Raw genomic sequence first — 12,827 nt, 5'->3', positions numbered from 1 at the left:
AGTTTGGACACTAACCAGGACACATATAGGGCCAGTATTAATTGTTAATACTATTTATTAATTGTTTTAAATAATTATGTAAAACCTAAAAACTAGAATTAAAACAACTAAAACCTAATATTGTCGTCCCCTTCCATTTCCAAAGTCAAAGCTTCATCCTGAAACCTAGTCTCGAAAGCTAGCAACAGCGGAGGGTGAAGGTTCTTATAGTTGCTACTGTATGATCTACAAATTGCAGGATCTTAGAATTTAAATCTAGATGCATGCTTCCTATTATTTTTCCAAATACATAATAGAAATATAGAATAACATGACATACATATGAACATCAGATTCATAAATTAACATAAACACAAAAATGTAGAAACTTACGAATACGCAACGGAATTGGAACAACTCCTTCATTCAATCTCTCTAACCCTTGATTCATTTCTGTAGCAGAGTATTATCAAGAGATTGAACAAGATCAGCAACATAGTCTTCTTCACCAAGCCTTTGATCAACCTAGAACTAGTGTGGGCTGGTTCTCAACACATGAGATAGAGATCTTGAAGAGAAGAAGAAGAGAGAGTGGCCAAGAAAGGTTAGATTGTCTAGGTTTTCACTTACCAATCAGCTGAAACTCACTTCCTTATGAAAACCCTAGATATCATACTCATTATATAGGCAACTTAATGAGCTTTATTTAAATTTAAATTTATTAAAAATAATAAACAAAAATAAAAGCCTTGGGCTGCCATAAATGGACTTGAGCCCAATCTCTTTGTTTTGAATTTAAATCCCAATTTGGCCTAAATTCAAAACATTTTATTTATTTATTTTTTAATTAATTAAATATTTATTCAAATTAACTAATTATAATTTGAAACTTGATTTAATATTATTTATTTATATTGACACCAATTTATCAATATTAATAAATTTACCCAAAGGTTCTCATTTATTCTTTAAATCTCATATCTTTCTAAATTTTCCAAAATTGACCTAGTCAACTTTAAAAATCCTAATTGATAATTAAATCAATTAATTGAGACATTCTAGATGATTTACTCAAAGGTGATGCGGGGACCATGGATCCATGAAATCAAGCTCCAACAAGTTACCGTGAATTTATTTACGAATAATTTTACTACCTTATTAATTCCTCGTGACTCCACTATAGACTCGGAATAGAACTCTTGAATTCATAGAACATATTTTCAAAACCATAAATACATCATCCATTGTTATAACCATTACAGTCAGTCAATCCTTTATCGATGACTTACTAACGAGATGGGTGCAAATTACTGTTTTACCCCTGACCAGTATTTTATCCTTAACTCCCACTAAGTTCCTTATAAATGATATTTCTGTGAACTTAATCACAGAAATGAGATCTCAATCATTTAACCTTTTGAACAAAGCAATTAAGGAAATCATCCTCTCACTTCTCATACAAAAGTTATAGATTTCATATCTATGAATAATACTCCCACTCAATTACACTACTAAATCTCCAAAATGTAAGTATGGGCTAGACCATAGGGTAAGCTGGTAACGAACAAGTAAAAAGATTTAAATAATATAATTAGCAGAATATTATCACTTAGAATTAAGATCGACTTAACATATGGTCAACGTTGTGACATTGATTAGATTCGATAACAACAATACTTATTTATCAATCAATAATCAATATCGGTTCTAGTTCGATGTAACTAAATACATACGATCTTATCTACTTGGTCGATGCCTTGGACAAGACATCACACCCTGAATGTGTAAGTAGATCATATCTTAGATTTCCTAATCAGTGAAAATCTAATGCACTGGTCTAATCTTAGGACTCGTTCTTTTGAACATATAATTATAACTATAATCCACTGTGACCTAGTCACTATAATTGTAAATATCCATATGTTCAGGATTTTATAAATGTTTGTATTATTTCAATAATCATGTAATAAAACAAGCAAGCAACACGGTTGTCAAACTAAATGATTTCTACTAATTTTATTGATAATATGAAATCGTGCTACATGTCTGACATGGTTTTATAAGGGCATAAAACCCAACAGCTACAGTACGAAGCATAGGAAGCTAAAAGGAAGAGCTCATAAGGTTGAGGTAAGGGAGGAACACAATTGTTATTGTGGCATGCCCTGGGTGACAAGGACCTCCTAGACGAAGCAAAATCCAGGCCGATATTTCAAAGCCTGCCAATTTTTAAGGGTAAGCTTTGAATCCTATAAGTGTCTCCTTGTTAGAAAGACCAATAAGTTATTGATTTTTGCCATTTCACCTTTATTTCCAGGATGAGGGGGGTTATAATTTCTTTGAATTGGTGGATGTGGAAGGTTGTGTAAGGTGTAGAGAAGTGATTTCTAGACTACTGAGAAATATGAATGAACTTGAGCAAAGATTAATGTTGGATGAAGCAAATCACATCTTGACAAATAAAAAAGGTGCAACAGATGAAGAATTGACAGGGAAAATTGAGAGTGGTGGCCATGTGTCATAATTGTGGTTGTGGTCATATGTGGGTGCTCCAAAATATGATAAAAAAATTATGTTGGTTGTTTGTGTATTTGCTATCGTGATATTGCTAAAAAATTAGTGTAAATGTCCATTGTAATTTCTGTATTTGATGGGGGGTGAAACGCTCTGCTTTCATGTTGTAATGTTGTAGTTGAAATGACATTTTGTCCTTATTGAAGTAGTGTTATTACAACTTATAGCATTGTGAACTTAGAACTGATAATATACCCTAATACAAAGAGTGAAATTGGTGAAATTGACATAAACCATGATATTAATAAACAAGTGTCTGAAACATGCATCATATGACCAAAAATGGCCACAAATAGTTAGAATTTACATCCATAAAGTAAAGGCCTAAAACAGAGTTCCAAAAAATCCCACAAATATTATGGTATTACATCCATAAGTTAAAGGGTATTATACAACCCACACACAAAAGATTGGCCAAAACAGATGTGGCCTAATGTCTTAAAAATCATCTAGGGTGTTGGCTGTTGGGATGAACTAGCTTCTCTTGCCATCTGCTTCCTTCTCCTAATGTTCCTCTTCACAGTTTCTGGGTCTGGGTTCTTCTTTGGGGGACGACCCCTTCTCTTTGTCTCAGTAGGTTTCTAAGACATAAACAAAAAGGAAGATACAAGTTACAACTTACCAAAATGACCAAATTAAGCAAACATAACTAAAAGGAAATAAATAAACTTACCTCAGTGACTGCTTTTTTTCTTACAAGAGGCATGTGTATGCCCTGGTTGTTTGCAATTTGAACAAAGGCTGGGCTGTCCACTTCTCCTCATTTTAGTTGCACCTGGTGGTGGAGGTTCATCCACTTATCTTCTCCTTGATTTCTTAGGCCTCCCAGGTAATACAGTCTCAAGAAGAGGATGGATTGGATTTGTGGCAGTTTCAGGCCATTTATCTGGATTGGGCATTGGTGCAATGGCCTCTGTATAGGTCGCTTGAAAGGCTTCCTTCTTGTAGCATCCATGAATATATTTAAAGACATCAAGATTTGAAAACCATATGCAAGCTAGAGCATGACCATATGGTATGCTTGTGAGTTCAAACACTCTGCAGGTACATGACCTAGTCTCCAAGTTAGTAGATAACACCTCACCACTATGATATGTGACTTGGAACAATCCCCCAACTGACCTAGTGCATATGCAATGTCTAGCCACTTTTTTATTCTTCTCAATGATGTCTAAGATTCTCTGTCCCACTGGATTCTTCCATTTATGGACACTTTCTCTTTGCTTGCACAATCTAGCCATTAACCAAATGTGATTTTCTCTAACAGAGTGATGATGAGCTTGTCCCTTGCATCCAAGATAGCTGACTTGAAGTTTTCAAGAGGTTGTTAAGAAGCATATCACACTTTACATGAGTCCTAAAGTGTGATTTTGTCCATTCTGTTGGTAATTTTTTATTCAGCCAAGTATATACTTGTTCATTGGTCTCCATTAGCTCCATCAACTTTCTTTTAAACTCCTCTGGGGTAGTTTCTCTAGCACATGCCCATAGCTGCTATTTCAACAACAACCCAAGAAACTCCTTGAAGTTAGCAAACAAATGCCTCACACAGAATCTGATTTCAGAACCAGCAAAAACTTCACCCAAGGCTTTCTCTAATCTTTTCTGTCTGTCAGATATGAAAGAAAATGTTGTTGTGTTTACCACATTTAAATCTTCTTTAACTAGTTTTAGAAACCATGTCCAACCTCTATAGTAACCTTTCAAGAAACATCCATCCAAGCCTATTAAGAGTTTGCAACTCATGAAACTAGTTTTACATGCTTGAAGACATATGTACACTCTTTCAAACACTTTTTTTTCACCCACTAATCTAGATTTTATCAAAGTTGTGCTCCCTGTACTCTCTACAGTAGTTCTCAAGAATAGAAAATTGGTCTTTCACTGAACCTTCCATTACAGTCTTAGCATTCTTTTTAGCTCAATTTCTCACCCATGAAGAAGTTTGAGAATACTTACTATCAAAAGTCATCTTCCTGAATGAGGTGTAGTCCATGTTGGGGTTGAGTCTAAACTTCTCCAAGTAATGCTTTGATAGCCAACTTCCATCTATATGTTTGTTGTCGAAAACTATCCCACAATCGTGCTTGTCAACTAGAGTGTTTATCCTGAAGGTTTTAAAATCAATTCTCATCACCCGAGCATACAGAATCCATTTGCACCCTTTGCCTTTGCATTTTCCTCGAAGTCTTGTTCTATCATTAAACTGGTAAAACAACTCTCTGTCATTGTTGATGAAATACTCATTCAAATATCCTCTTAAGTGCTCAACAGTAGGGAATAACATTCCCAAACAAAATTGGAAATCCTCAGGCATAGTCTTTGGATAAAACTGCCTGTTAAAATTATTAGGTTGAACTCCATCTTCATCACTATGCACACTTCTCAAATCATCTTCCTCAACATAGCCTCCATCATCTTCCTGTTGGTCAACTTGGTTGCATAAGTCATTGACTGAACCCTACCATTGGCTAGGGTTTGTTATCCCCTCATCCTCTATAACATCATCATCAGGGCCATACTCTTCTTCCTTGAAATCTGATTCCTCATGTTGGGCATGTTCATTTGGCTGGCCTCCAAGAACAGGCTCACTTTCAACACCAACTTCAGCATTTGGTTGGTCTTCAACACCCTCCTGCCCCCCTCTATGCTGGGCTTCAATATCATCATGGGCCACTCCATGTTGGGCTTCAATATTCTCTTGGCCCACATTAGTTTCATTATACCCCTCACTTTCATGCTCCTGCCCCACATCATCATCCCAACCATCCACAATTTGAACACTCGAATCACTACCATCAGTGCCATCAAACTCAGCATCAGGGATGTGAACATAGAACTCTTCAGTATGCAAGTCAGAGTCACTGTTATCAGCTGGTTCTCCTTGAAATCCATCCTCAACCATTTTCATTTCAGCTTTTCTCATTACATAGTCCTCTAGTTGGACACTTACCCAAGCATCCACGTGTACCTCTGCATCATCTGGTAATTTTTCAACTGTGCATCTCCTTAAAGGTGTAGCTGGTTCTCGAACCTTCAAGTATATCTCAATAACCCTACTGCATCCTTTCCATGTCTTCAAATATCACCAATACATTATTATCTGAAATCACCATGAAACCATCATTGAGGTTTTTATCTTTTGGCTTAAACCAAAACCCAAGATCTAACTTGTACCCAAGTTGCATTACCATCCCTTCCAGTTCAAGAACATTGAACTTGTCAACATGACACTAGTCGAATTTAGTAACAATTCCACTATCATATTTTTTCTTGCCAATATTGTTACAACAATTACCCCATGGTGCATATTCACAGTATATAAAACAAAACTACCAAAAATAAAATTAAATAATACCAAGTTGTCACATGCTTTGACTGAACTACACCCTAGTACCATATGCAAAGATTCCCACATGTCAGCCTGTGGATGCCAAAAATCCACCAAGGAAAAAAGGTCTGATCCTTTATTGAAGTAAATGGCTAAGGGTCACCAAAGGTGTAACGACCCAAATTTGCTAATAAGGCTTGGAGCCTTGATTAGTGTGCCTGGAGGGCAATAATTGTTAAACTGTATTAACTTATGTGAATTTAATGAATATGTGGTTAGAATGCATGTTTAGGTGAAATAAATATGCATGTGGGCCCCATTTGGTTGTTAGGGGAAAATTGGTAATTCTAGCCCGTTGAGGGCATAAATGAAATATATGTGATGTTGTTGATATAACGGTGATATATTTGTGATGCACGTTCCGAGACGGTTTTAGGGAGCTAATTAGTTTAAAAGTCACAACGGGATTAAATACCCGGCTTGGGAGGAGCCTAGGGGTATTTTGGGAATTTTATAAATTGGGTTTGGGGATTTTTGGTTAATGGCTAATGGTGTTCTAGTAGCTGGGGTAACCATAGGTAACCATTGAGGATGGTTACTCTAAGTGAGGAAATGGTATATTTGTAAGAAGTTAGGAAAGGTCTAAGTTGTCCTTGAGGATTAGTTAGAGTATGGGTTAGATGGAAGGGTAGTTGGGTCATTTGGTAGCTGGTTATGATGGGATAAGGCTGAAGGAATTTTAGAACGGTTTAGAAAACAAAGGAAAGAAAGAAAAACAGAACTTCTCAGCTCTCTCTTCCTTCCATGCGATTTCTTCTTCATCTCTTTGGTGATTGGAGACTTGCTGAGTTTTGGAGGATTCTAGGCCAGAGTTCAAGGGATTCAAGGCTTGGAATTGGGGGATTGACCCAGGCTCAAAGGTAAGTTTTATTCAGTATCTTGATTGAATTATGCAGAGAAATAGTAAGGTTAACAGCTGATTTGTGTGGCTGTTTGGTGGATTCTTGGGGATGAAGCTTGCCTAGGTTCAGTTTGGGAATAAGAGGGATTTCCTTGAGTTGGACTTGGAGAAGGCTCAGGGGCGAATTTCTACTTGAGGTAAGGGTTTTATGCATCTCTGTTATGTATTAGCTGCTGTGGTTCAAGTTTCTGGTTTATTGGTTTAAGTTTTATAAAGTTTTAAGCCAATTGTGAATTGGGGATTTGATTGTGTGTTTAGGCTTGTTGTTGATGTTTCTGAGTTGTTAGAGGGTCTGTGTGGGGTTTTGAATTGAATCTGGGACTTAGGTATGCTTTGGGGTTGATTTGGGAGTGTTTTGGCTCGGGGAAAATGCAGGGGAAAACCCAGAATTCTGGGTTCGCGAAGGGGTGCCGCGGCCCTGTTCTTCTGCGCCGCGGCGCTAGGTTGCATCAGGGAAGGAGGCCACGCTGGGCGCCGCGGCCCTAGGCCATTTCTGGGTAGGGAGAATTCAGTTTTTAGGCTTTTGCTCAGGGGGCTCGGGGGACGCTTCCGCCACCTTGTGTGGGGGTCCCGGAGGTCCCGAGAGCTCGGGATTGGTTCCGGGAGATGTTTTAAATTGGTTAATAATGGGGATGCTATTTATGTGTTGTGACTAGGTTCTCGGAGAGGCTCGGATTAGAGGACCTTGCTCGAGGGTTCAGTGCTTAAGGAGCTCCGGACACAGGTAAGAAAACCACTGTTCCCATAGAGCTTGTATGCAGGGCTGAGCCCAATATGTTTGAATTGCAGGGCGTAGCCCTTTGATTGAATTTGTTAGTATTCAATATATGTTTGTTATGCTATGAATGCGATTAGATGAATGTTTGGCGAGAGCCGGGAACGGCGCAGGCCGAGGTCGGTAGGGGCTGGGAACGGCAAAGGGCCGGGAATGGCGTTGGGCACGTTGAGTGCAAGGCCGAGTACGGCAAGGGGTCGGGAGCAGCGTTGAGCACATGGAGTGCGAGTTGCAGGGTGAGACCCTAAAGGATACCTGGGATATCCTCACGGTGTGGACCGCGAACCTAGGGCCTGGTAAAGTGCCTGGGATGGCATGGCCGTATGTGTTTAGCCTATCGATGGCCTGTTTAACTGATAAGTGTTTGTTATGTATATGTTATCTGCTTGTGAGGGTTTTCTTGCTGGGCTTCGGCTCACGGGTGCTCTGTGGTGCAGGTAAGGGCAAGGGGAAAGTCAACCAACCATGAGTACGGAGAGCGTGAAGCAGCGCGTACATGTTTGGCCTGCCTGGATGCCACGGCCAGTGGTTTTGGGAGATGGTTGTACTAAAACCTAGATTTTGTCGTCTAGTCGACTTAAATTTGTAAATTATATGTTGTAAATATTTCTAAATAGTTTCTTGGGATCCCAAGTGTCAACTACTCAACGATTTATAGTAAATGGAATTATTTTCAAAGTTTATTTCACTGTTTATGATTTAATTACACTTTTGACCTAAAAACCTCGATTAGCGAGTTAAATGCACATTTAAAACTCACTTAGTAATGGCTCTAAGGAAGTAGAGCGTTACAGAAGGCGTCAAGTACGTGATAGAGGCAGAAGAGGCCACACATTTGCGAGGCCCCAGGCCTCACAAGGTCATCCATGCCCATGGGAGGCAAATGCGAGATTCCCCCATCTCACGCACATGCCTCCAAGTTGCATTCCCTCATGTGACACTTCCATCTCGCGCGTGTGCACCCAGCTGCATCATGCCTGCACAGAGTCACGACCCCAGCTCGCGAGACCCCCGTCTCACACATGTGCGCCCAGCTACGTCGCACCTCACACCTCCGCGAGGCCATCATGCCCTATGCCTCCTCGAGGCCATCGTACCCTATGCCTCCTCAAGGCCATCTTGCCCCCGTGCCTCTGCGAAGCCACCTTGCCTCGCACCTCAGTAAGACCATCTCGCCCCGAGCCTCCGCGAGGCCACCTCACCTTGCGCCTCAGCGAGGCCAACTCGCCCCGTGCCTCTGCAAAGCCACCTCACCTCATGCCTTCACGAGGCCACCTCGCCTCGTGCCTTCGTGAGACTGTCTCGCCCCGTGCCTCCGCGAAGCCACCTTGCCCCATGCCTTTGCAAGGCCACCTCGCCCCATGCCTTCACGAGACTGTCTCACCCTGTGCCTCCACGAGGCCACCTCGCCTTGGGCCTCAACGAGACCATCTCGCTTCGTGCCTCCACAAGGCCAACTTACCTTACACGACTGCCTTGTGCGCGCTAATGTCACGCCTCGCACGGAGGCTCCAGCTACCTGGGTCTGTATGGCACACACGTGACCAACGCCTTGCACAACATACGCCCCTTGCGCCCAAGATCTTGCGGGGTGCTCTTCACGCTTTGCAAATATAAATCCATGAAGACCACAAGTAGTCTAATGCTTAGCAGAATATAGAGTGGCTTGAGGCATAGGCACATCTTGGAAAAGTGAAAACATCTACGGGGCACATGGAACACGTAAGGGTACGGAACATATGCATCAACCAAAAGAAGACAAAGCACAAATATGGTGTCCATGCTAGACAAGTAGTGGCAGTACTAAAATGGTACATAGTAAGGAATCCCCAAGCACGCCTATGACATCCGTACCTGACAAGTAGTGGAGGTACGGCACGGTACCAAGGCAGGAGCACTTTTGCAAACCATTGACATATACTGAAGCTGACCACCACTCCTCCATCACCACTACCACCTATAGCCTGGATATGCAGCCTCTGTATCTTTGGGACCACAATGTACCAAGAGCCATTAGAGCTCACCTATAAATAGGGCCTCACTTCATAATTGAAAGGGGTGGGGAAAAATTCATTGTATACTTAGCCTATTAAGCAATATACGAATATTTACTCAATTGTTGATATGTACTTATTTTTTCTCAAGTCCATTCTAAGTTCTTACTTAGTTATCTTCTTACTAAGCTTTGAGTTTTCTGACCTAACATCGTTGATGAGTTCTCACTGTCAATAGTTTGGCATCGTCTATGGGAAGGACGACTATCAAGTCGTTTCCATCAATTTTGAAAAGAAAAAATGGCAATGCGTTCAAAACGCCTACAGGAATCTCAGGATGCAGAGATCCACCTTGACGGAGGCCAACTAAAAGCTTCCAAAAAAGACCCTCCACCACCTGAGAATGGAGGCATACCGGCAGAACATTCAACCCTCGGAGAGGAGAAGGAGGCAACACCCTCGACAGTCCAACCTAGGGGAGGTCATCATGAACCATCTACGACTCATGTGGCTGGCCTGAGTACGCGCCCTCCTCCTCAACCACCGATTGCACCACGCTCCGGCCACCAGGATCCATGCCCCTCTTTGTACAAGCCCGACAACAGTTTGTGGGTGCACTCCGTGAGTCCCAGCTCCAGAACTCGCTTTTACGAGAATGAGATACGTGGGTTGCGCATAAAAAATCAAAGTTTGGAAGCCACAATAGAGAACATATAGGAGGTATTGAATGACCTGCTACAAGGAAGGTCAAGCATGTCCCCTCCTCAGCATAGGAGAAAAAATCATGCACGAGGAAAAACCACAGTACCCGTGGACGGTGACAAAACACAGTTCTCTACTTATTGTATTCCTCGCCCAGAAGGCAAGGAAGATTGTACATCAGTGGCAAAACCTGGCGCGAACCCCACCTACGGGAAGTGCGAACCCAAGATTACCCCCCACAAGAGCTTCACTTGACTTGAGGGAGAAATTTAAGTCGAGAGGGTCCGAGGTAAAAACCACACCCCCCACAGCTCCCCCGAGGGACACAACCAAAATAAGGGTTCAGTCTGAGAACCCGAAATACTCCTTAAGCAAAAAGAGGAGGGAACCAGACATCAGAATACAAAGTCCTCGAGGCAAGATTATCACTGTACCTGGGGGCACAGAGATGACGAGGAATTTGACCATGATTCGCCCTTTACAAGGGAGATCCAGGTTTAGAAACTCCCCACCGGCTTCAAAGAGCCTGCATGACTCCGTACGAGGGTACTACGGATCCAAAGTACAACTTAGACTCCTTCAATAGCTTGATGAGGTTAAGGGGGGTCAACAACAGAGCAAAGTGTCGTTACACTTAAAGGAGTTGCAGACAAGTGGTTCAAGAGGTTAAGGCCAGGAACAATCAAGTCGTGGCAGCAATTCTCTGGCGAATTGCTTCAGCAACACCATGCAGTCTGTGATTACGTTATACCAATTACCAGCCTCGCTAACATAAAACAAGGTGAGAATGAAAGTCTGAAGAGCTATATACATAGGTTCAATATGGAAGCAATAAAGTGGGGAAGTTCAACTAAAGCGGAGCTCAAGATGGCTATTACAGCCGGAGTTTGCCCAGGAAGCAAGTTATGGGGTAACATTCTCAAGAGAGAGGTTACAAACTTAGATGACTTCTTCAAAAGAGCACAAAAGTATATACGTGTGGAAGAGGGCCATAAGAACTTGCATGTTGAGGGAAGCAAACCTTCTTCTAATCACCCTTCTACCAATACATCTGAAGATTCCTTGTAGAAGAGAACGTCGTGATAGAGGAGTCACTGATCAAGTTGAAAATTGGAAGAGGAATACAAAAGGGCTTCAAAGAAGAAGCTAGGAGGATTCATCAAATCATCGCAATAGGCCCCCATAAAGATCCGAATAAGGTGCCTAGCCTCACGATCCTCAATAGGCACCTAGCCATGTGAAAAATAGGTGCCTAGCCTCGCGAGCCTCAACAGGCATCCTGCCTTGTGCAAATTAGGTGTCCAACCTCGTGAACCTCAACAGGCACCCAGCCATGTGCAAAACAAGTGCCTAGCCTTGCGAGCCTCAACAGGCACCTAGCCATGTGCAAAGTAGGCGCTTAGCCTCACGAGCCTCAATAGGTGCTTAGCCAAGTACGAAGAAGGCGTCTAGCCTTGTGCATATATATATATAAAAGTACTTATAATAAATATATGTGAGAGCGATGAACCTTATGAGACAACATTTGAATCTATAAGGACTAGCTACCTTTATAAAATCTAAAAAAGTCAAAAGGTCCCTCAAAAGTGACCTCTTCACGAACAACCCCATCTTGCAAATGGACCACGTCGTAGAAGATGAAAGGGGAGCCAAAAGAGATCCTCAAGTCTAGATCGACTGAGTTGCCTTACCAAGGGAAAAAAGGGCCTTGAAAATAGGTGTTCGCAAGGTTTCACAAGGACCATCTCCCTATAAGTGTAGCGTCCCAAATTTGCTAATAAGGCTTAGGGCCTTGATTAGCGTGCCTGGAGGGAAATAATTGATTTATTATGATAATATGTGAATTTGATGAGTATGTGATTAGAAATGCATGTTAGGTGAATTAAATATGCATGTGGGCTCCATTTGGTTATTAGGGGCATGTTTGTAATTTTAGCTCGTTGAGGGCATAAATGCAATATTTGTGTATATTGTGGTTGACATCACGTGTGAGTGGTGATATATTAGTGATGCACAATCCGAGACAGTCCTAGGGAGCAGTTTAACTAGAAAGTCACAAAGGGACCCGATACCCGACTCGGGGCGAGTCAAAGGGTATTTTGGGCAATAGACATTTTATTAGGTTAGTGGGTTATGAAAATAAATAATTGGAGATATATTTGAAGTTAGAGAGTCTAGGAGGGAATGTTGGGGAAATTTACCATTTTGCCCGCGGGGACATTTTTGGTACCCCGAGCCTTGGGATTAACTTAGTCACTTAAGGGACAAAAGAAAAAGTAGTAGAACACCTTGGGAGCTGCCTAAACCAACACACTTTTCTCTCAACTCACTCTTTTCCTCTCTCAAGACTCTCTCTAGCTAAACCATTGGAAATCAAGGGGATTTTTGACTAGAAATCACAAATTGGAGTTGTAGACTTCGAGATTAGCTCAGTATTAGCTTGTGGATTCAAACAGAGATTGAGGTAAGCTTTGAATTATGATTTTGGCCATTAAATTATGAGTTTCTTGG

Source organism: Humulus lupulus, chromosome 2 (genome assembly GCF_963169125.1).
Source record: "Humulus lupulus chromosome 2, drHumLupu1.1, whole genome shotgun sequence".
NCBI lineage: Eukaryota > Viridiplantae > Streptophyta > Magnoliopsida > Rosales > Cannabaceae > Humulus > Humulus lupulus.
Note: the sequence above shows the minus strand (reverse complement) of the source record.